The sequence below is a fragment of the Theobroma cacao genome, chromosome 10 (genome assembly GCF_053813885.1).
Source record: "Theobroma cacao isolate CCN51 chromosome 10, ASM5381388v1, whole genome shotgun sequence".
NCBI classification, from domain to species: Eukaryota; Viridiplantae; Streptophyta; class Magnoliopsida; order Malvales; family Malvaceae; genus Theobroma; species Theobroma cacao.
The window spans coordinates 22,173,177-22,194,607 of record NC_142648.1 but is presented as its reverse complement, the minus strand read 5'-3'; the positions used below and the strand labels follow the sequence as shown (position 1 = coordinate 22,194,607).

Below are 21,431 nucleotides of genomic sequence, written 5' to 3'. Positions count from 1 at the left end.
TAAGTTATAATTTTTGTAATGTTAACACAAAATAGAAATTAAATTTGTTTATATTTAAAGTATATATATATATATATATATATATATATATTTAAATTGTCGCTAAGGTTTTCACTCTAAACAAAAGAGTAAACACCTCATTTTTGCGAAACCCTAAATAACAAGAAATGGTGGAAAAAGCATCGATCGAGTCCGTACAATGCTTCGGTCGCAAGAAGACGGTGGTAGCAGTAACCTACTGCAACAAAAGGAGTGGTCTGATCAAGATCAACGGTGTTCCCATCGAGCTTGTTGAGCTTGAGATCCTCCATTTCAAGGCCGTAGAGCTAATCCTTTTTCTTGGCCGCCAACATTTTGCTGGCATTAACATGAGGATCCAAGTTAAAGGCGAAGGCCACACTTCTCAGATCTACACTATTTGTCAAATCATTGCCAAAGCCCTTGTCGCTTTTTACCAGAAGTACGTTGATGAGCAAAGCAAGAAGGAGATTAAGGACATTTTGGTCAAGTATGATAGGACTTTGCTGGTGGCTGATCCGAGGAGGTGCGAGCCCTAGAAGTTTGGTGGAACAAGTGCTAGGGCAAGGTGCTAGAAAAGTTACCGTTGAAGAAATTTTATGGTTTGTTTGGAGAACTGGGTTTTATTGTTGTTCGAGAGATGATATGGCTATGTTCATTTTGAGTTAAGTTTTGTCATGTAGGGTAAAGTTAGTTATGACTGAGTTTTGAAATTTTAATTGGTTAGCTTGCTTTAATTTTAATTTAGACTTATTGCCTAAATCTACAGATATAGGCCTAATATATGTATATATATATATATATATACAGACACACTAAAAGTATTATACTAAATGTATAACAGTAATTATATTCCTTATAAATGAACCCAATATATATAAAGTAAATACATTAAAAGACATTACAAGGTAATTAATAATCATAGTTTCATGAATTAATTTAATTAATTATATGGATTTGTCCTTAATTACATGAAATTAAAAAAAATAACTAGATTTCAAAACTATTCAAATCTCACAACTTCTTTTAAGGTTTGTATATTATAAGTTTATATAAACAAAGGTATATATATTATAATTAATAATTTTACAAGTTATAATTTTGTAATGTTAACATAAAATAGAAAGTAAATATATTTATATTTAAAGTATATATATATACTAAAAGTATTAGTATATACAAATATAGTAATTATATTTCTTACAAATGAACCCAATATATATAATGTATATATTAAAAAACATTCCAAGTTAATTAATAATCATAATTTCATGAATTAATTTAATTAATTAATTATATTAATTATCCTATGATCGAAAACAAAAATGTTTTAATTTGATGTTTTCAGGATGATGGAAGAATCATAAAAACAGGAGATAGCTCTTTAGCCAAAGCTCTTGAGGAGAAAGGCTATACTGCAATTTCTGCTGAATAGCATACCATCCTTAATTAGTACACTCTCTGTCCACTGCTATCTATTTGATTCAAGTCAAACTTGCTATACCATTGTTGAAGCCATTTAGCTTAGTTATTTCAGCCGTTGCTCCAAAGTGTTTTACATCATCAATTGGGAAGGAATCTGTGGTAGAATATCTCTACACTAAATCAGGTTCCAACATCATCTTAAGGGAGCATGGAGCCTTAGGTGCTTGCAATGTTGCCCTCGTAAGGTTTTGGTTTCCATATTTAACCTCATGCTTGGTATGTAAATTTGAGGGTTTCCCACCCTTTTCCCTCATTAGGATGGGGTGTTAGGATTTTCATAAAGACACAACTTTATTTCTATGTGAGTTTTGTTGTGTGTTGACCATATCTATGGTCAATGCTTTACCAAGTCTGATCTATTTTTCAATTGAAAGTCAGATTTGGAAATAATAATTGTAATTTGATTATATTTGATTAAGGAGATACTTTCACAAAAATGATTACAGTCAAATTGGAGCTATAATTCCACTGCCCCTGAATTCAAAAACAGGTCTGACTTTATTTACTAAGCTTTTTCCAGTTTCCTTTAGGAATAGGATTTCTCCTCCTGGATTTCCAAATCAGCTTAATAGTAATATATCCATATCTGTGGTTAATAAGGAATATAAATTTTTTATTGATTACTTTACTAAACTGTCTATAATATTATGAGGAAGCAATACCATAAAATAACAACAGTATTTTATCACTATATAAAGGTATATTATTATTTAAAATTCATTAATTAATTTATTGAATTATTAATTTTAATAATATAAAATAATTTAACAAAAAAATTTGTATTGTCAAATATTCTCAAAAAGTAATCTAAAGTCATTATTTCTCAAAAAGTTTATATCGAATTGTTAATTTTAATAATATTTAATAATTCATGAATTAGTATAAAAAAAATTAACTATTTGCATTTAAAATGTTATAATTTACAAATATTTATAATTATATATAATTATAAGTTATTTCTATTTCTTTATGCATGTTAATATTGCAAGTTTCTTAGTTTCATTCCTTTGCCACTGTTTACTAAGTTAACAAAATTGTTTCTTTGTTAGTACTTATAATTTGCAAACTGATAGTATTACTAAAAAGTTCAGAATTATTACTTTTCAAGTATAATTCTAATTTTACCATTAAGTTTTAGTTATGAGGGCTCTTCTTTCATATGATTAAGCTGGAAGATTACCATAGACTAACATATAAAAATAGCTAAAAAACAAGGAGATCTAATCATCAAAATAAGTACATTCCATCTATGAAGAAAACAAAAGTAAAAAGCCAACGGGGATTAAAAGCTAAGTGATTAAGAATTATACCTGCCAAAAAGCAGAGGAAGCGATAACAGAAATCAGTTGGGTGAAGGAAAAGCCTATGAAAAAGAAAACATTAGCCTTAAAAGTGTAATATTTTTAAATCTCACATAAATAATTTGTAAGAAAACACAATTTGTTCTTACCAAATGAAGTAATTTTTAAATAAAATCTTTTGAGTAGTAATTTATTCAGTCAAGAACTCACAAATTATCATAACAAATTCAAAACATATATTTTATGTGAAAAAAGCTAGGAAGATATCTTTTCATTTAAACATTCATAAAATACCTTAACATTAATATTGTATTCTTCATACATAAAGATAAATAAAACGAATAAAGGATTAATTTGGTAGATGCTAACTCAAACCATTTAACTAATTGAAAGCCTTACTATTTATTGTATATGTCAAATGCTAGTGTCAAAATCCCATGGATGTGGGAGGGCATATAATTAAAGAACAATTAACTCTTTACTCAGCTAACAGTTACAGGTGATTGCAAAGGAAAAAGTATATAAACTGCAGATAGAGTGAAAGCTAGCTAGCACAAAACATCATCCACACAAAACTATTTTGAATTAAACTAATCCTATTTTATAAAATAACAATCAATATTCAAGTTTAACCTAATCAAAACAATAAGATATCAAAGAATGTAATGGTCATCCAATAATTGGTCAATTGAAGCTAATCACAACAACATGAAGAGGGAGCTACTTTTATATATAGTAATAGATTTTTTATTGTATAACCTTCAATAAACAATATTAAACAATCTAATCTATCTCGCGTAGTTATCTAAAGTAGCAAAACATCCCAAACAAATTTGTATATAGATAAGAAACAAATAATAAATGATACCCAATTGTAAATATTTAAATAATCTATGAAAAATATCATACAAATAATAAACTGAAAATCCTAAACAAAAAAAATCAAAATGAGCCTCATTTACAACACATGAAAACAAAACATATGAGAACATAAATAAATCAAATCAAACAAATCCTAAACCGAAAATCATAAACAAATAAATGCTAACTTAAACCCCATTTTTAACACACACAAAAAAAAACCAAAAAATAAAAATAAAAATAAAAAAACTATAAACATATCAATACAGATTATAAACCCAAACCACTAAACCATGAATAACAAAATAAATTAGAGTAAAAAAAAAATACAATGACCGTTACAGTAAAGACAAAAACAAAATAGAGTACCAAAAACTCAGAACCTGAGTACTACTACTATTTCAATAACTGTAAACATATCAATACAAATCATAAACCCAAACCCTAAACCAAGAATAACAAAATAAATCAGAGTAAAAAAAAAAATACTATGACCGTTACAATTAAGACAAAAACAAAATAGAGTACCAAAAACTCAAAACCTGAATACTACTACTATTTCAATAACTGTAAACATATCAATACAAATCATAAACCCAAACCCTAAACCAAGAATAACAAAATAAATCAAAGTATAAAACAAAAATACCATGATCTATACAATAAGTGTAAAGAACATAACAGAGTACAAAAAAAAATAAACAAAAAAATAAAAGAATAATGGGTTTCATACATGCCCAAAAAATCAATGGTGATTACCCAGGAAAATAGGTTAAAAGTTCAAATGAGCCAAAAGAAGGCCAGGCATGTTGCTGTTACAAACTATATTCCCTTTAACAACCTTATACCACTACACATGCACACATATGCAAAAGTAAACATATGATAAATCGTAATTCAACCTCTGAGTGAGAAAAACCGAATAACAAACCTAAAAGACTTTGCAGCATCAATGATATCGTCTAAGTAAACATCATTTGGGAACATCTAGACAAAATGAGCAAGCATTTGATAACAATTGAAGAATCAAAAGACACGTAGAATCAATGTGGTTCTTTGCAAGCAAGTATTGGTTTTTCAATGCGTGTTTAACTTGAGCCAAAAAAAAAAAAGAATTGACATTGAAATAATGAATAATCAACAAACTATCACCCATAAAAAGAGATATATTATGGTGACTTTTGTGAAAATTTCGATTTTTTTTCCTTTTCCTTTTTAGTTTGATTGTATCAAATGAGAAGGAAAGTGAACAACTATAACACCAATACAAACACTGAAACAAGCAAAACGCACAGTTACTTAATACAATAACCTCTTGAACCCAGAATTCAATTTCAAACTAACAAAAAAGACTTACAAAATGTATAACACAAAGCAATTTATTTTAACAAAATTAACCAAAAAAATCTGAAAGCTTAAAGAAAATGTTCATTTTCTAAAAAACCCACATCAAAATATTCGTCAAATAATTTGCTTATACTCAGAGCAATATCTGAATTAGAATCTAATATAAAATTTAATCCATATTCTTTGATAATTTCAAAGTGAGACCTTATCCTCCTAAGAGAGGAAACAACCACTAAGCAAACCCATGGTGGTTAAATAAACACAACACAGTTAAATTAGGAAAAGAAACCTCCAACCTGGAGGAAGATTGAACATTCTCATAGAGAATTTTGGCCAAGTAAACAGAGTACCAAAAAAAAACTAAAAAAAAGGAATAAAACCTTAACAAGTCAAAAGATCATAAACAAACAAATAAAAACCAAGAACAAATATTGAACCATGATATGGCCAAACTAATAGAATACAAAAAAAAAACAAAAATGGTAAAATAGGATCAGAACCTCTTACTTCATAGCAATTAAAAGACACGAAAATTATCACCCTAATTGCTAGTGAGCCTTATGTTTAGGATGGTATGCTTGTATATCAATACTAAAATAAAAAAATTAGTTTCCGATGCCAAGAGCAGCGTAGATAAAGAGAATCGCCGAAACCTTAGACGACCTAAATTCTTACACTGAAGCTTTTAAATATAAAATTCTGCTTGTTTTAGTTGGATAGAATACCCAAAGCAATATATGAATTAGAATCTAATATAGAATTTAATCCTTATTCTTTGATAATTTCAAAGTGAGACATCATCCTCCTAACAGAGGAAACAGCCACTAAGCAGAACCATGGTTATTAAATAAACACAACATAGTTCTATTAGGAAAAGAAACCTCCAACCTAGAGGAAGATTGAACATTCTCATAGAGAATTTTGGCCAAGTTTTGGAAATAAAAGACAATGCATTAACAAATATAACCCTTTGCATTTAAAGGCATCCATTGTCTCTAAAATGAGTGATAAAATTAAAATCTCAGCAGGAGCTGTATCTCTTTAAAATAAACTACAAAGAATTTAGAGTTACCAATTCACTGCGATCAGTAAATAGAAGCAAGGGTTTTCCCCTTCCAATCCTCTTTTAAGGGTAAGGGCAGAATTCTAAAAAAGATCTTTGAAGGATGAACAAAAAGCCTATTTATAATCTGGGAAGTTTCTAGCGTGACTAAAACCTACAAAATAAGAAGAAAAAGCATTAATTTGGTAGATGCTACTTAAACCATTTAACTAATTTAAAGGGAAGAGAGAGAAATGAGGTACCAGCGAAGGAGAAAGAGTCCGGCATGATAGGGGAAGAAACGAAAGATGATCAACGAGCAGAAGAGAGGCTAACGACAAATTGGAGTCAGATCGTCGAAAGCAAAGATAACAAAACAACAAAATGAGAAGAAGAAAATGGGGAGGCAAATCAACGATAAGAAAATGACCGACTGAAGGGTAAAAAAAAAACCATTAATCGATAAGAATATAAAAGGCCTAATATCAAAACGATGTCGTTTTAAATAGGGAGAGCCAAAAAATATAAAGGGAGGGGCTCTAATTGAATGACACTACTTGTCATTCAATTATGGCACGTTTGGTTCACGGAATAGATAGGAATGGAATAGAATAGCTACTATGTAACGACCTCTCTTGGTCGTTACTAGCGTCCGTGACCTACGGGAAAGATTCGCCAAGTCCTGAACAAGCCTTTGCTCAAAATGCTCGTTAGTTCACTATATATGATCCCATTCCATATTGATAGTAAAAACAATATACTCTCATACCATGGCTTAAACCATAAACATAATAATCGATTCAAACTTTAAACCATTTAATCACAAGTATATACATCGAAATTCACAATCTTCAATTATTTACTTATAACAAAATCAATATCCGTTTACAACTTAATAAATAAAGTGCTACGGCTCGATCTCTAACAACAGAGCGACTCAAGGTAAAATGTTATGAGATGTCTTTACCTATTTACGGTGGACCATACACGCCGATGATTACAAGTTAGGCCGATCCCTATCTACAAAAAGGGAGAAATAAAAGGGGTGTGAGTATCACAGACTCAGTGATCATCGGCTTCGTGAGTAGAGGATAGATGGGAAACAAGCAAACAGCAGATCAGTTGATTGTTAAAATGTAGGATTATAAAAATAATTTATTTCAAACGGGAGTTTATGCCTTATATGAAAAATTGAGGATTTCTTAGGCATTATAAACTCTTCAATTGGTAAATTAACCAAGGCAAATAAAAATTTTCGCTACAAAACAAATCAATAACCTTATTCAAGTCAATCATTTGAAATATTGAATTAAAATAATTTTACATAAAGAAAATTTCGCCGTAAAGATCAATTGACATTTTCTCAAATCAAATCAATATATTCGGCAAGCTCCCATGAAACTGAATGTTAATCAAACTCATACGTAAATCACAAATCGCCTCGCACTGAAGAAGTTAAAATTCATTTCACCGTAAAAATAAGGGAGCTGCAGAAAAACCATTAAATTCCACTTTCACCATGCAAGGAAATATGAGTTTGAAAACCCAGAAATGCCACTCTCAAGTAGGGAAGGAAAATAAACTCGCAATCTCGCTACCACGAAATAACATCCGGGAGCCTCACTCCATCGGATCCCACATACCATGGCAGTCTCAACGATGTTGGCCGACATCGGAGATATCAAGCGGTCGCAACCGCGTAATCATCTGGTGGCCTAGCCACGCATATATATATCACAGGTCGTGGTTCCCACCAAGCCTAACAGCCGGTCAACGACCCAAAGGTTCTCTAGTTAGAGCTCACTCGTGCATGAGGGTCACACTTAACCGAAGTGACAACTCGCCTACTCTCGAATCTCTCAGTTTATAAAACCATTTTAAAAATCACTTTATGTCCTTGAACTCTCGTTTCAAAACTATTTCCAAAGCATTCAACATAGGGTATGATAAAATCTATCATTTTTTCAAAACATATTTACGCATGAATTTCAAAACAATAATTCGCATGGTGAAAAAGCAATGTAACCATGAATGCACATTGCACAATATAAGGCATAGATTTTGAGGCACAATAGTGTGAAGGGCTTGTTTCCCGATTTTCAAAACACTTTACATATAATTTATACATACATATATATATATATATATATATATATTCGAAATGATTTCTAAACATAATTTGTAACCACAATTTCCTAAGATTGTTACTAGCACATGCTATTCACAATTTTCACGTTTAAAATAAATCATACATATAGGTATATATTTACGAAAATTTTAAAATTGGCACCCCTTACTCACCTCGCAATAACGGGATTATTACGTCCCTATTGATTTGTACGTGTATATAATTATTCCTATTTGCTGGTCACGTACTTTGTCCGGCACGCTTCCATGACAAACCTTTCAAATTGGGCTAGATTGGCCCAAGTCTCCACCAGACCCACAATTTACTTTCGGAATGCACTGTTTAGCCTTGTGTGGCTGCTTCCCCGTACCAGCTCTCTCTCTCCACCGGTGGCATAAAGCCTCATCTCCACTTCCACTGTTGGTTAACTCTAGATCAGTCCAAAGAACTCAAATTTTCTCTCTTTTTATTCAGCCATGTTGTCACCAAAAACCAAGCTTTCTCTCTTTTTGTTTGCCTAAACCGGATCCCCTCACTACTGCCCAAATAACCCAAGTCCTCTCTTTCTCTACCAGCTCCAAAAGATCAAACTTTTTCTCTCTAAAAAATACCCAAACCGGTAGCAACACAACCTCTATTTCTCATTCTCCAACTGCCATTTTTCGACTCTCTCACCAACTCTTTTTCACCCTTTTTCTTTTCCTCATGCTCAGCTAAAGCAAGGAAACAAAAAGATAATTATTTTTTTATGTGCTGCAAATTTGAGGGGGTTCTTAAATTTACATTTAAATTTACATCAAATGACTCTTTGTCTTGTCGATAGGGTCTTATTGATTGCTAAACAAGGTCACGGGGTGTTACAATCTCCCTATAAAGCCCGACCTTATAAAATACTATTCATGACATACATGTGATGATAGTATGATTGCATGCTAAAAGAGTCTCGAAAAATTTACAAAATGTCGGTATTGTACCTAGAGGTACAACAAAGTTGATTTAATTCTCGAACTAGATCAAATAGGAATTTTAAGGTGAAATTAAGAGTGTCACAGTCCAAGGATGACTCAAAATGGTAATTCAGAGTTTGAGGATCAATTTGGAGTCGAATCAGAATTTTCACTATCTAGGGGCAAAATGGTCATTTGCCACCTAGGGACAAAATGAGAATTTTGAAAAAGATTTTTTTTGACCCCATTTGACTTATTGGAGTATAATTTGAGGTTTAGAAGTGAAAAATTTTAATTTCGGTATAATTTGGAGTAAAAAGGTAAAATGGTAATTTTGCCACCCTAGGGGCAAAATTGTAATTTTCCACCATCAGGACATTTTTTTCAGCACATGGTCTTCCTTTATCTTCATCTTTGACCCTTGACTAATCATGTGGTGGAGATAAAATGTTTAAATTTTTAAAATTTTAAAAATGGACCAATAAGAAAATACCATGTGTCAAGCTTAGGATATTTTATTATTTAACTAAAAAATCAGCATAAATCAGCCCATTACTCTCCAAATATTCGGCCAAGCAAGGAAGAGAGAGAAAGAGAGGAAGAACAAACCCTAGGTGAGGAATTTCAAGAGAAAAAGTGTGGAAAATCAAGGAAAACAAGTGAAAAAGGTAGGATTTTTCAACTTAAGCTTGAAATCTATTTTCCTTAAGCATTTCTCCTTATTTTTCATGCTTAAATTACATGTTTTTATGATGAATTGTTGGCTGATCAAAATGGGTTAGGAGAGAGAAAGTTGTTAGATTAATTTGATTTTAAGTTCTGTTAGTGTTTTTAGTTAGTTTAGCATATTTAGAAACAAAACAATAAGAAAAGAATTTATTTTCTCCCACAACCATTAATGGCCGAATTTACCATGTATGAGTGAGGATGAGTTTGATTTTTATTCTAGGAGAATTGGTTAAGAAATGATGAATTATGAGCCTAGAAAAATAATTGGAATTTTCGAAGCAAAAATATGAATTTTTACCCATTAGGGGTATTTTCATAAATTACTGTCGAGACTGATAATTTGTACCACACTGAGGGACATTAAGTCAATTTGGGTGCAATTGAGGTATAGAAACTGAAAAAAAATTAATTTGGGATTAAATTGGACGCGTTAGTAATTTAATCGGGTGATAAAGCGAATTAGGCCAATACCAAGTTTAGATAGTTACCAGTGCATTTTTGCATTCCATATTATGCATTAATAGTCTAAATTAGTTTAATTTCAATTCAGTACCAATGTAGTGAGTTTCTCAATTTTGTACTGTGTCAAGGTGGTGAGTCCTCCGATAAAGGCAAGGAAATTGCATCCGAGGACCAGTAGACAGAGTGCTTCGAAAGTCTGCATTCTAGACATTGTGAGTAAACTTACTGTCATTTTAATTATCTATGGTGGTTTTTAGATGATTTCATGAATTCTATGGAAAAAGGAATTTGAAAAGGTAAATTTTCATGTTTTATGAATAAATATGTTTCAATGAAATTAAATTATAAATTGTTTTGAAATTAATAGTGATTTTGAAAAATAGAATACACGGAGACTGTTAATTGTGGTAATTTGATTGTTTAAATTGATTGGCTTATGATAAATCGGGCATGATTGGCTAGTTGGCAATTGTATTGAAATATGAATTGTTTGGTTGCCTTGAAAGACTACGAATTACAAAATTATTATATCATGTTATTGAGTTTTATTGTATGGTAGATTATATATATTAATTGCAGTAGGGGGTTTCTGTGGATCAGCCTTTTAGAGGGGCACGGTAAACCCCATTATATTCTTACCTCGAACGGAGAGGCGCGTAGGGTATCTCCTGGGGTAAAGCTTAGGGTTCACTTCACTCCAAACCACCACTTGAGGAGGAACTCAGCCAACGCCAAGGAATGGCTATGTTTTCAAAACAAAAACATGATTTATGTGAAATGTGAATTTTAATAGCCTTGGCGGTCTCGGTAAGATGCCTAGGCCAAGGTGTCACGACCCGGAACTCCCATCGGGCCCGTGACAACCGCCGCGACGTCCCGATAAGCACTCATTACCCCGAATGCCGATCGAAACCCCGCAAGGCTTAGCATCAACTTCCGCATCTCCCCGGTGAGCGACAGTTATTAAATCTCGCATTTCAAGAAATCATAAGTTGTTTCCAACTCAAAACAATAAAAATATTATTTTCTAGCTCACTGGGGCATTTTCGTCATTTTTTTTTTGAAATTTCGAAATTCGAAAAAATATAATATGTAAGTGGAAACACATATTTCATAATTTAAATTAAATTTTGAAGTCTAAAACATTCGTTTAAAGTAAAATTATAGCTATTTGAATATAATAAAAATATTAAATAAAATATTCTATTTTCTTAAAACACAATATTTTCAAAGTCTTCCTAAAATAACTTTTGTAGCGTAAGAGTAAAATAAATTTATTCATATAGTAATAAAGATAATTAAAGTATAAAATTTCGTTTACAGTGACACGTGGGCCCCCAACTAACCAAGAAGGTGTAGAGCTACGAACCCTTACTTCCTATGATGCAACTCTGAGATTAATTCTCGTTTTAATCAACTATCAACAAACTGTCCTGAGCCTGAAAAATGGATAGGAAGAGGGGTGAGATTAAATAATCCCAGTGAGTAAACAATTACCATCAAAAGCATCTAAAGCCGAGTAGATGGAGACAATATAAAAACGTTATATCTCAATAATGTTCATAACACAAAATTCGTTTCAATCTATACCAAATAATTTCTTTTCATCAAAATTTCCCCGACTTATGAATTTTTTTAAACTTGGCCCCTGCCAATATCATTCTCGCGGGTACCTTCGTCAAGGTATCCCACTGAGACCGCCAAGGCTGTTCAATGACCCATACCCATAAACATGTTTTCACATCTGACACACAGCCGTTCCTTGGCGTTGGCTGAGTCTCACTCTCACGTGGTGGTCCGAACGTGAGGTGCACTCAAATCATACCTCAGGAGATACTTCACCCAACATCTCCCCCCGGAGGTAAGTATATAATTGAGTTACCGTGCCCCTCTCATAGGCAGTCCACGGAAACCCCCACCACTGCAGTGACCGTTTAATATACCACCAGACCCATAAAAATTCCAGTAGCATAATATGGCGAATAAAATGTAATCCAGTCTACCGAGACCAATCCAAAATTGTTCATATATTTCATGCCAGCCCCAAAAATTTAGCCATCATGCTACCATAGTGTCATAAGCCCCAATTTCAATAACATATAAAATCATAAATTTCAACACAGTCTCCATATACTCAATTTTCCCAAAACAATATTTGATTTTCAAAACCAGTATAAATCTCATTTTTATTAAAAAACATTTTAATTGGAAAACATAATATTTTATAATTTAAATTCACCATTCAATAAAAGCATCAAACAAGTATAATTACTCTAGATATTTAAGACGATAAATTGTCCACTCACAGTTCTAGGAGTCGATGTACTCCTAATCTCAGTCTTCAAGCACAATGTTGGTACTTTTACCAGTGTAATTTGCTCACCACCTATCCACAATGTACAATACATAATTCACCACATCAATGCTTGACCATTATAAAATCAATTCAGGCTCGGTATATATGCATGATATGACATGCAACTTATCCGACTACCGCTTAAATGCGGTGCTGACCTAATTCGGCCTATTACCCGATTAAATTACTAACGCGTCCAATTTAATCTCAAATTAATTTTTTTCAGTTTCTATACCTCAATTGCACCCAAATTGACTTAATGTCCCTCGGTGTGGTGCAAATTATCAGTCCTGATAGCAAATTACGAAAATACCCCTAATGGGTAAAAATTCGTATTTTTGCTCCGAAAATTTTCATTATTTTTCTAAACTCATAATTCATCATTATTCATCATAATTGCTCAAGTAAACATCAAGATCATCAGCCAATATTCCCCTAGAAAATTCAGCCAATAATGGTAATGGAGGAAAATAAATTCTTTTCTTGTTGTTTTGTTCCTAAATATGCTAAACTAACTTAAAACACTAACATAACTTAAAATCAAATTAATCTAACAAGTTTCTCTCTCCTAACCCATTTTTCCAGAATTGAATTCATCCTCAAATCACATGATTCAACCATGGAAAATGATGAGAAATGCATGAAAATGATAAATCTTAAGCTAAGCTTGAAAAATCATACCTTTAAACACTTGATTCCTTGAAAAATCACACTTTTTCTTTGAATTTTCTCACTCTAGGGTTTGTTCTTATTTCTCTCTCTCTCCTGCTGGTTTTGGCTGACCCTCCAAATGAAGAATTCTGGAATTTGCAAGCCTTTTAATAGGCTTAATAAAATATTATTATTTTATTTATTTTTTGAATATTTTATTATTTTATTTTTTCTAGCCATCTTTTTGACTTTCTTTTTCCACCACTCAATCCTCTTCACTTATCCATGTCTTCCATGAAATTTCTAGACTTTTCCAAAGTTTTGGTGGAGCAAATTTTTAAAAATTACACTTTTACCCCCGTAAAGTGAAAAATTACATTTTTACCCCAAAAATTGAAAAATTACCAAAATGCATAATTTTCACTCCTTATACTCATATCATGCTCCATTTAATCAAATTTGATCTAAATTCTCTCGAAAAATTCAATTTCGTCCTCGAGTGGTAAAATTACGATTTTGCCCCTAGATAGTGAAAATTCTGGTTTGACTCCGAATTGATCCTCGAACTCCGAATTACCATTTTGAGTCATCCTTGAACTGTGAAACTCTTAATTTCACCTTAAAATTCCTATTTGAACTAGTTCGAGGCTTAATCGACTCAATGATACCATTAGGGGCAATATCGTCTTTTAACGATTTCTCGAACTTCCTAAATATACAAACATTCTATCGAGCATGTGAATGACATTATAATTATTTTAAAAAGCAGGGTTTGACAACACTACCCCCCTTAAAATAAAATTTTGTCCTCAAAATTTCACTTATTAACTCAAAAAAAAGGCGGGGTATTATCTTTTATTCGATGCTCAACTTCTCCTGTTATCTCCTTTATAGGGAATCTTAATTCACTAAAAATCATTCTTTATTTTAGTTAATCACAATATCACCCCACATATGTGTATATGCTTTATAATCCCATTTATGCATCCAAGATCTCTCTTAATTTAATCATCGCATATGATGCAGTATCATAATTTCTCAGAGTCATCCCTTTGTCCTTAATCATCTTTCGTGCCTCTATATTGCTTTGTATCCTTCTTGTATTTCAACATCAATTTATTGCTTAAGATTTAAGTTCATTTGAACTTTGTATACCTCAAGTATTTTTGAGTTCTAATTTCCACAATATAGTAAGAAATTCTTACAACCATATTCCATATGAACTCATTTACTATATTATTCTTGAAACCTTTATTTACACGTCCATCACTTGGTATTTACATCCCCTATCACTATTTTACACCTTCGTCTAACTTTTCACTCACTTTCTCCAGATCGGACTCGTGCTTCATCTTCCGTTACAGCGAAAACTCTTGTTGAAGAACGAGTCAATGGCCTCAAAGGTGGTTGTGCTGGGGTGTTGCTACCCATTTCAGATCGTACAGTTACCCCCTGCCTCGGGTGTACTCCAAAGGAATCTCTCATCTGCATATCCGTATGAGTTAGTGGGGATGGAGCAGCTACTGTAGCCCGTCCTAACTGTGGGCAGTCACTCCTAATGTGGCCCGGCTGGTCACAATGAAAGCATCTTATGCCCCAACACTCCCCAACATGATATCTCCCACATTTTTCGCATTTATTTAAACCTCCAAAACTCTTCTCGGAAGTACTACTCATCCCAGACCTATTAAATCTCGGAGGTCTCTGCTGTAATTGTGAAAGTGGGGGTCGAGGAGATATCACCGGAACAGAAACAGTACTCTCAGAAGCAAATGTGTCCTTACCTCTTTTGGGCAGTTGACTAGAGGATACATTCGGGTTTCTCCTCTTTGCAAACTCAGCTCGCTTTCTCCGATTTTCATTCGTGAGTTTTTCGGCCCTTAAAGCCATCTGTACAACTTCTTTATGAGGCTCCCGGCCTGTCACAGTCATCCTCTCTCTAATCTCGTTACGGAGCCCTTCTTCAAAATAACTAGCTTGATCTTGCTCAGACTTCACCAGGTCTGGCACATATGACATCAGCTCGTTAAAACGAGCCTCGTACTCTTCTATGGTTAAATTCCCTTGTTGTAAACTTAGGAATTCTCTCTTCTTCTCTTTTTGATGAAAGTAGGTGTAGTATTGACCGTCGAATTCTTGTAGGAAGTCTATCCAAGTCAACGGAGTAATGGAACGTGATTTTACCGAGCTCCACCATGTACGAGCCCTCTTCTCTAGTAATCTTGTGGCCACCATTAACTTCATATCATCATCCAATTTCATATCCACGAATGTCTCTGTTACCTGAGTAATCCAATCTTTAGCTGCGGTTGCATCCAAATCACCAACAAAAGAAGTGCAACCCAGCTGCCTAGCTTCCTTAAGCTTTTTGGAAATGGAGACATCTGGCACTGGTGGTGGAACAAGAGGTGGTGGTGGTGGCACTGGAGATACTGCTGGGGGAACAGTATGAGGGACTCGACCAGCTTGAGCTTGGCCCATAATGACATTAAGAAAAGCTGCTAATGCCTGGATTGCCTCAAGAGACATGGCATGAACACCAGGAGTAGCAGTAGGTGGTGGAGGAGGTGGAGGAATCTCAGTAGGCTCAACAGCAGGTGCTGCTCGAAAAGTAGGTGCAGCAGACTCCCTTTCCACGGGATCTGGCTGACTAAGTCTAGCACGGCCTCTTCCCCTCCCTACTGACCTATAGAGAGGTGGACGCCCACGTCGAGGAGGCATGGTACTCTACAATAAGAAATGGAATAGACTTAGATGACTTTAAATTCTATATGCAACTAATTCGATATAACCTAACTTAACTTGACTTACTTAACTTAACTTAACTTGGGCCACGCAGTGTCAGTGTGGATTTCTTAAAACAACTTTAAAATAAAAAACTTTGAAATCCAAAGCTTTAAAATCAAAATCTTTGATCTTTAAACCATGCTCTGATACCAATCTAATTCGACTCAACCCCTCAGGGCATAATGGCATCCAATGGTACCTATCAGAGCACTCGGCAAGAGGTGCACTTCACTCCGGCTACCACTTAGGGAATTGCGGAGCAGTCCCTTCCTTCCTCTTCCAAGCTCCTGGGCGGAGAGTCATACTTCGCCATAGATCATATGCGAGAGTTCCCAGGAATAGGGTTATCTTTCCCTTTGCTCTGATACCAATCTAATTGTCACGACCCGGAACTCCCATCGAGCCTGTGACAACCGCCGCGACGTCCCGATAAGCACTCATTACCCCGAATGCCGATCGAAACCCCGCAAGGCTTAGCATCAACTTCCGCATCTCCCCGGTGAGCGACAGTTATTAAATCTCGCATTTCAAGAAATCATAAGTTGTTTCCAACTCAAAACAATAAAAATATTATTTTCTAGCTCACTGGGGCATTTTCGTCATTTTTTTTTTGAAATTTCGAAATTCGAAAAAATATAATATGTAAGTGGAAACACATATTTCATAATTTAAATTAAATTTTGAAGTCTAAAACATTCGTTTAAAGTAAAATTATAGCTATTTGAATATAATAAAAATATTAAATAAAATATTCTATTTTCTTAAAACACAATATTTTCAAAGTCTTCCTAAAATAACTTTTGTAGCGTAAGAGTAAAATAAATTTATTCATATAGTAATAAAGATAATTAAAGTATAAAATTTCGTTTACAGTGACACGTGGGCCCCCAACTAACCAAGAAGGTGTAGAGCTACGAACCCTTACTTCCTATGATGCAACTCTGAGATTAATTCTCGTTTTAATCAACTATCAACAAACTGTCCTGAGCCTGAAAAATGGATAGGAAGAGGGGTGAGATTAAATAATCCCAGTGAGTAAACAATTACCATCAAAAGCATCTAAAGCCGAGTAGATGGAGACAATATAAAAACGTTATATCTCAATAATGTTCATAACACAAAATTCGTTTCAATCTATACCAAATAATTTCTTTTCATCAAAATTTCCCCGACTTATGAATTTTTTTAAACTTGGCCCCTGCCAATATCATTCTCGCGGGTACCTTCGTCAAGGTATCCCACTGAGACCGCCAAGGCTGTTCAATGACCCATACCCATAAACATGTTTTCACATCTGACACACAGCCGTTCCTTGGCGTTGGCTGAGTCTCACTCTCACGTGGTGGTCCGAACGTGAGGTGCACTCAAATCATACCTCAGGAGATACTTCACCCAACATCTCCCCCCGGAGGTAAGTATATAATTGAGTTACCGTGCCCCTCTCATAGGCAGTCCACGGAAACCCCCACCACTGCAGTGACCGTTTAATATACCACCAGACCCATAAAAATTCCAGTAGCATAATATGGCGAATAAAATGTAATCCAGTCTACCGAGACCAATCCAAAATTGTTCATATATTTCATGCCAGCCCCAAAAATTTAGCCATCATGCTACCATAGTGTCATAAGCCCCAATTTCAATAACATATAAAATCATAAATTTCAACACAGTCTCCATATACTCAATTTTCCCAAAACAATATTTGATTTTCAAAACCAGTATAAATCTCATTTTTATTAAAAAACATTTTAATTGGAAAACATAATATTTTATAATTTAAATTCACCATTCAATAAAAGCATCAAACAAGTATAATTACTCTAGATATTTAAGACGATAAATTGTCCACTCACAGTTCTAGGAGTCGATGTACTCCTAATCTCAGTCTTCAAGCACAATGTTGGTACTTTTACCAGTGTAATTTGCTCACCACCTATCCACAATGTACAATACATAATTCACCACATCAATGCTTGACCATTATAAAATCAATTCAGGCTCGGTATATATGCATGATATGACATGCAACTTATCCGACTACCGCTTAAATGCGGTGCTGACCTAATTCGGCCTATTACCCGATTAAATTACTAACGCGTCCAATTTAATCTCAAATTAATTTTTTTCAGTTTCTATACCTCAATTGCACCCAAATTGACTTAATGTCCCTCGGTGTGGTGCAAATTATCAGTCCTGATAGCAAATTACGAAAATACCCCTAATGGGTAAAAATTCGTATTTTTGCTCCGAAAATTTTCATTATTTTTCTAAACTCATAATTCATCATTATTCATCATAATTGCTCAAGTAAACATCAAGATCATCAGCCAATATTCCCCTAGAAAATTCAGCCAATAATGGTAATGGAGGAAAATAAATTCTTTTCTTGTTGTTTTGTTCCTAAATATGCTAAACTAACTTAAAACACTAACATAACTTAAAATCAAATTAATCTAACAAGTTTCTCTCTCCTAACCCATTTTTCCAGAATTGAATTCATCCTCAAATCACATGATTCAACCATGGAAAATGATGAGAAATGCATGAAAATGATAAATCTTAAGCTAAGCTTGAAAAATCATACCTTTAAACACTTGATTCCTTGAAAAATCACACTTTTTCTTTGAATTTTCTCACTCTAGGGTTTGTTCTTATTTCTCTCTCTCTCCTGCTGGTTTTGGCTGACCCTCCAAATGAAGAATTCTGGAATTTGCAAGCCTTTTAATAGGCTTAATAAAATATTATTATTTTATTTATTTTTTGAATATTTTATTATTTTATTTTTTCTAGCCATCTTTTTGACTTTCTTTTTCCACCACTCAATCCTCTTCACTTATCCATGTCTTCCATGAAATTTCTAGACTTTTCCAAAGTTTTGGTGGAGCAAATTTTTAAAAATTACACTTTTACCCCCGTAAAGTGAAAAATTACATTTTTACCCCAAAAATTGAAAAATTACCAAAATGCATAATTTTCACTCCTTATACTCATATCATGCTCCATTTAATCAAATTTGATCTAAATTCTCTCGAAAAATTCAATTTCATCCTCGGGTGGTAAAATTACGATTTTGCCCCTAGATAGTGAAAATTCTGGTTTGACTCCGAATTGATCCTCGAACTCCGAATTACCATTTTGAGTCATCCTTGAACTGTGAAACTCTTAATTTCACCTTAAAATTCCTATTTGAACTAGTTCGAGGCTTAATCGACTCAATGATACCATTAGGGGCAATATCGTCTTTTAACGATTTCTCGAACTTCCTAAATATACAAACATTCTATCGAGCATGTGAATGACATTATAATTATTTTAAAAAGCAGGGTTTGACACAAGGTGTCCCTGAGAATGGATTTATGGCACAATTCTAGTTTTTATGAAATTCATAAGCCTCTTTACATATTTTAAATGAAATGTATTCTTATGCTGTGACCCAGTTTAAGATGATTTATTTTATTGTCTCCATGTACTCAATTCTAGATATTTATGATGATGTCTGTTTACTCATTGTGATTTTATAATCTCACCACCCTCCTTTCCACCCATTTCAGGTTCAGTATAGGCTGTAGATAGCTGATCTCATCGAGGACTACCGTTAGATCTGCATTTTTCAAACCGTAAGTTCATAGTCCTCTTTACTTTTGTTTATTCGGGGGCCCTCTTATTATTGTAAATTAAATTAAATATTTTGGCTTACTGTATTTCAGTATTTATAAATTTATTTAGCTTTTACGCTATAAAAATTATTAACGTATAACTCTATAAATATTGTTTTATAAGAAAATAGAATATTTTACTTAATATTTCTTTTATTTTCTTATTATATTCAAATAACCGTAATTTCGTTTTAAATGAAGATTTTAGACTTTTAAACTCATTTTGAATATGAATTATGTGTTTTGTACTTGTATATTACGTTTTAGCCAGTTTCAAAAATTTTGAAAAAAAATGACCAAAATACCCCTATGAGATAAAAATTAATATTTTATTTATTTTTAATTGGAAACAGTTTAAAATCTTTTAGAACACGATATTTGACAATGGTTGCTCACAAGGGAAATGAGAAACTGATAGTAAAGCCTTGCGGGGTTTCGGGTTAACATTTCGGGCAATGAATGTCTATCGGGACATCGCGGCAGTTGTCACGGGCTCGAAGGGAGTACCGGGTCATGACATTCCCCCACTTAAATAGAATTCGTCCCCGAATTCACGTCAGCAACAAGTTACTAATGTCACTTTACAATCGTACTTCACTTGCTTCTTCATAAAGATTTTAATCTATCCGCCTCATTTATTTTCATTCAATTATTTCGATATCCAAGTATACGTTACGATCTTATTGACCTTTCAGTTCATCTTCTTTAATTCATCATTGCATCTTAATCAATATCACAATTCCTAAAAGTCACCTTCGTTTCTCATTTACCTTCTGTACTTCCATCATATATGTCTTTATTCATTTCGATATTAGTTAGTCACTTAAGCTTTAAATTCATTGGAGTCTTGTGCACCTTTTGCATTTTTGAATTCCAATTTCCATATTAGGGGATTCTCATTTATCAGCTTCATTATTGAGATTACCCCCAATCATCATATACTATTCCTTTAAATCAATATACCATTATTTTCCTTTTAGCATGTACACAGTCAATGCTAGCAATTACAACAACTTGAAATAGGATTCTACTTAAGTACCTCTTAATATCATTGCCAATATCCATTTTCAAACTTACATCACGTGATCACATGACCCATAGTTTAGCCATTAGGCTCTTCGACAATTCCAAATCCTATACTACTTCATTATGCAAGTAAAATATTCCAAAGTACTATTAACCATTTTTTTTTATTTTTACACCGATAGTTTAATGTATTCTTTTCAAATTCTGTGCATTCCCGACACTTAGTTACTCACGTATTCATTAATCCCTCAAACACGTTCAGTTTCAAAGCATGCACTTATCCTCTGAGATATTTGGATGTGTCCTCATCCATTCATACCTCTATTTACGTTCTTAGGTTTCTAATACACCACATAATTGACCTTGTCTTATTACTAATCTCTTTTCTTCGACTATATCATAATAAAATTGTATATCCTCCCAATGATACTAGAAGTTCATTCTGTTGTTATGCTAAATTCAAATTTCCTTCATTCACAATTTCCTCAATTGGTATTAGCGTTTCTTTATAACTTTGGGTGCATTTTTAGTCCACTCAATTTTCTTATTAATTCATCACATTGCAGAACATTTTAGTAACTTTCCAACTCCCCTTTTTCTTACATGCCATGATATATAAATCAATAAGGAAA

At 33.3% G+C, this 21,431-nt stretch overlaps 2 long non-coding RNA genes and 1 pseudogene across 2 annotated transcripts; 1 reads left to right on the top strand and 2 right to left on the bottom strand.

The window, feature by feature from the left end:
• Positions 1-167: 167 nt before the first annotated feature.
• On the top strand, positions 168-608 carry LOC148760434 (small ribosomal subunit protein uS9-like; annotated as a pseudogene).
• A 10,545-nt stretch (positions 609-11,153) lies between these two features.
• LOC148760433 (uncharacterized) lies at positions 11,154-13,703 on the bottom strand. The gene is made up of 3 exons (XR_016023180.1): positions 13,358-13,703; positions 12,627-12,706; positions 11,154-11,759 (listed from the first exon to the last, which is right to left on the bottom strand). It is a non-coding gene; the product is annotated as an uncharacterized LOC148760433 (long non-coding RNA).
• A 2,557-nt stretch (positions 13,704-16,260) lies between these two features.
• Positions 16,261-19,047, bottom strand: LOC148760432 (uncharacterized). Its single transcript, XR_016023171.1, has 3 exons — positions 18,702-19,047; positions 17,971-18,050; positions 16,261-17,103 (listed from the first exon to the last, which is right to left on the bottom strand). It is a non-coding gene; the product is annotated as an uncharacterized LOC148760432 (long non-coding RNA).
• Between the last annotated feature and the right edge of the window lie 2,384 nt (positions 19,048-21,431).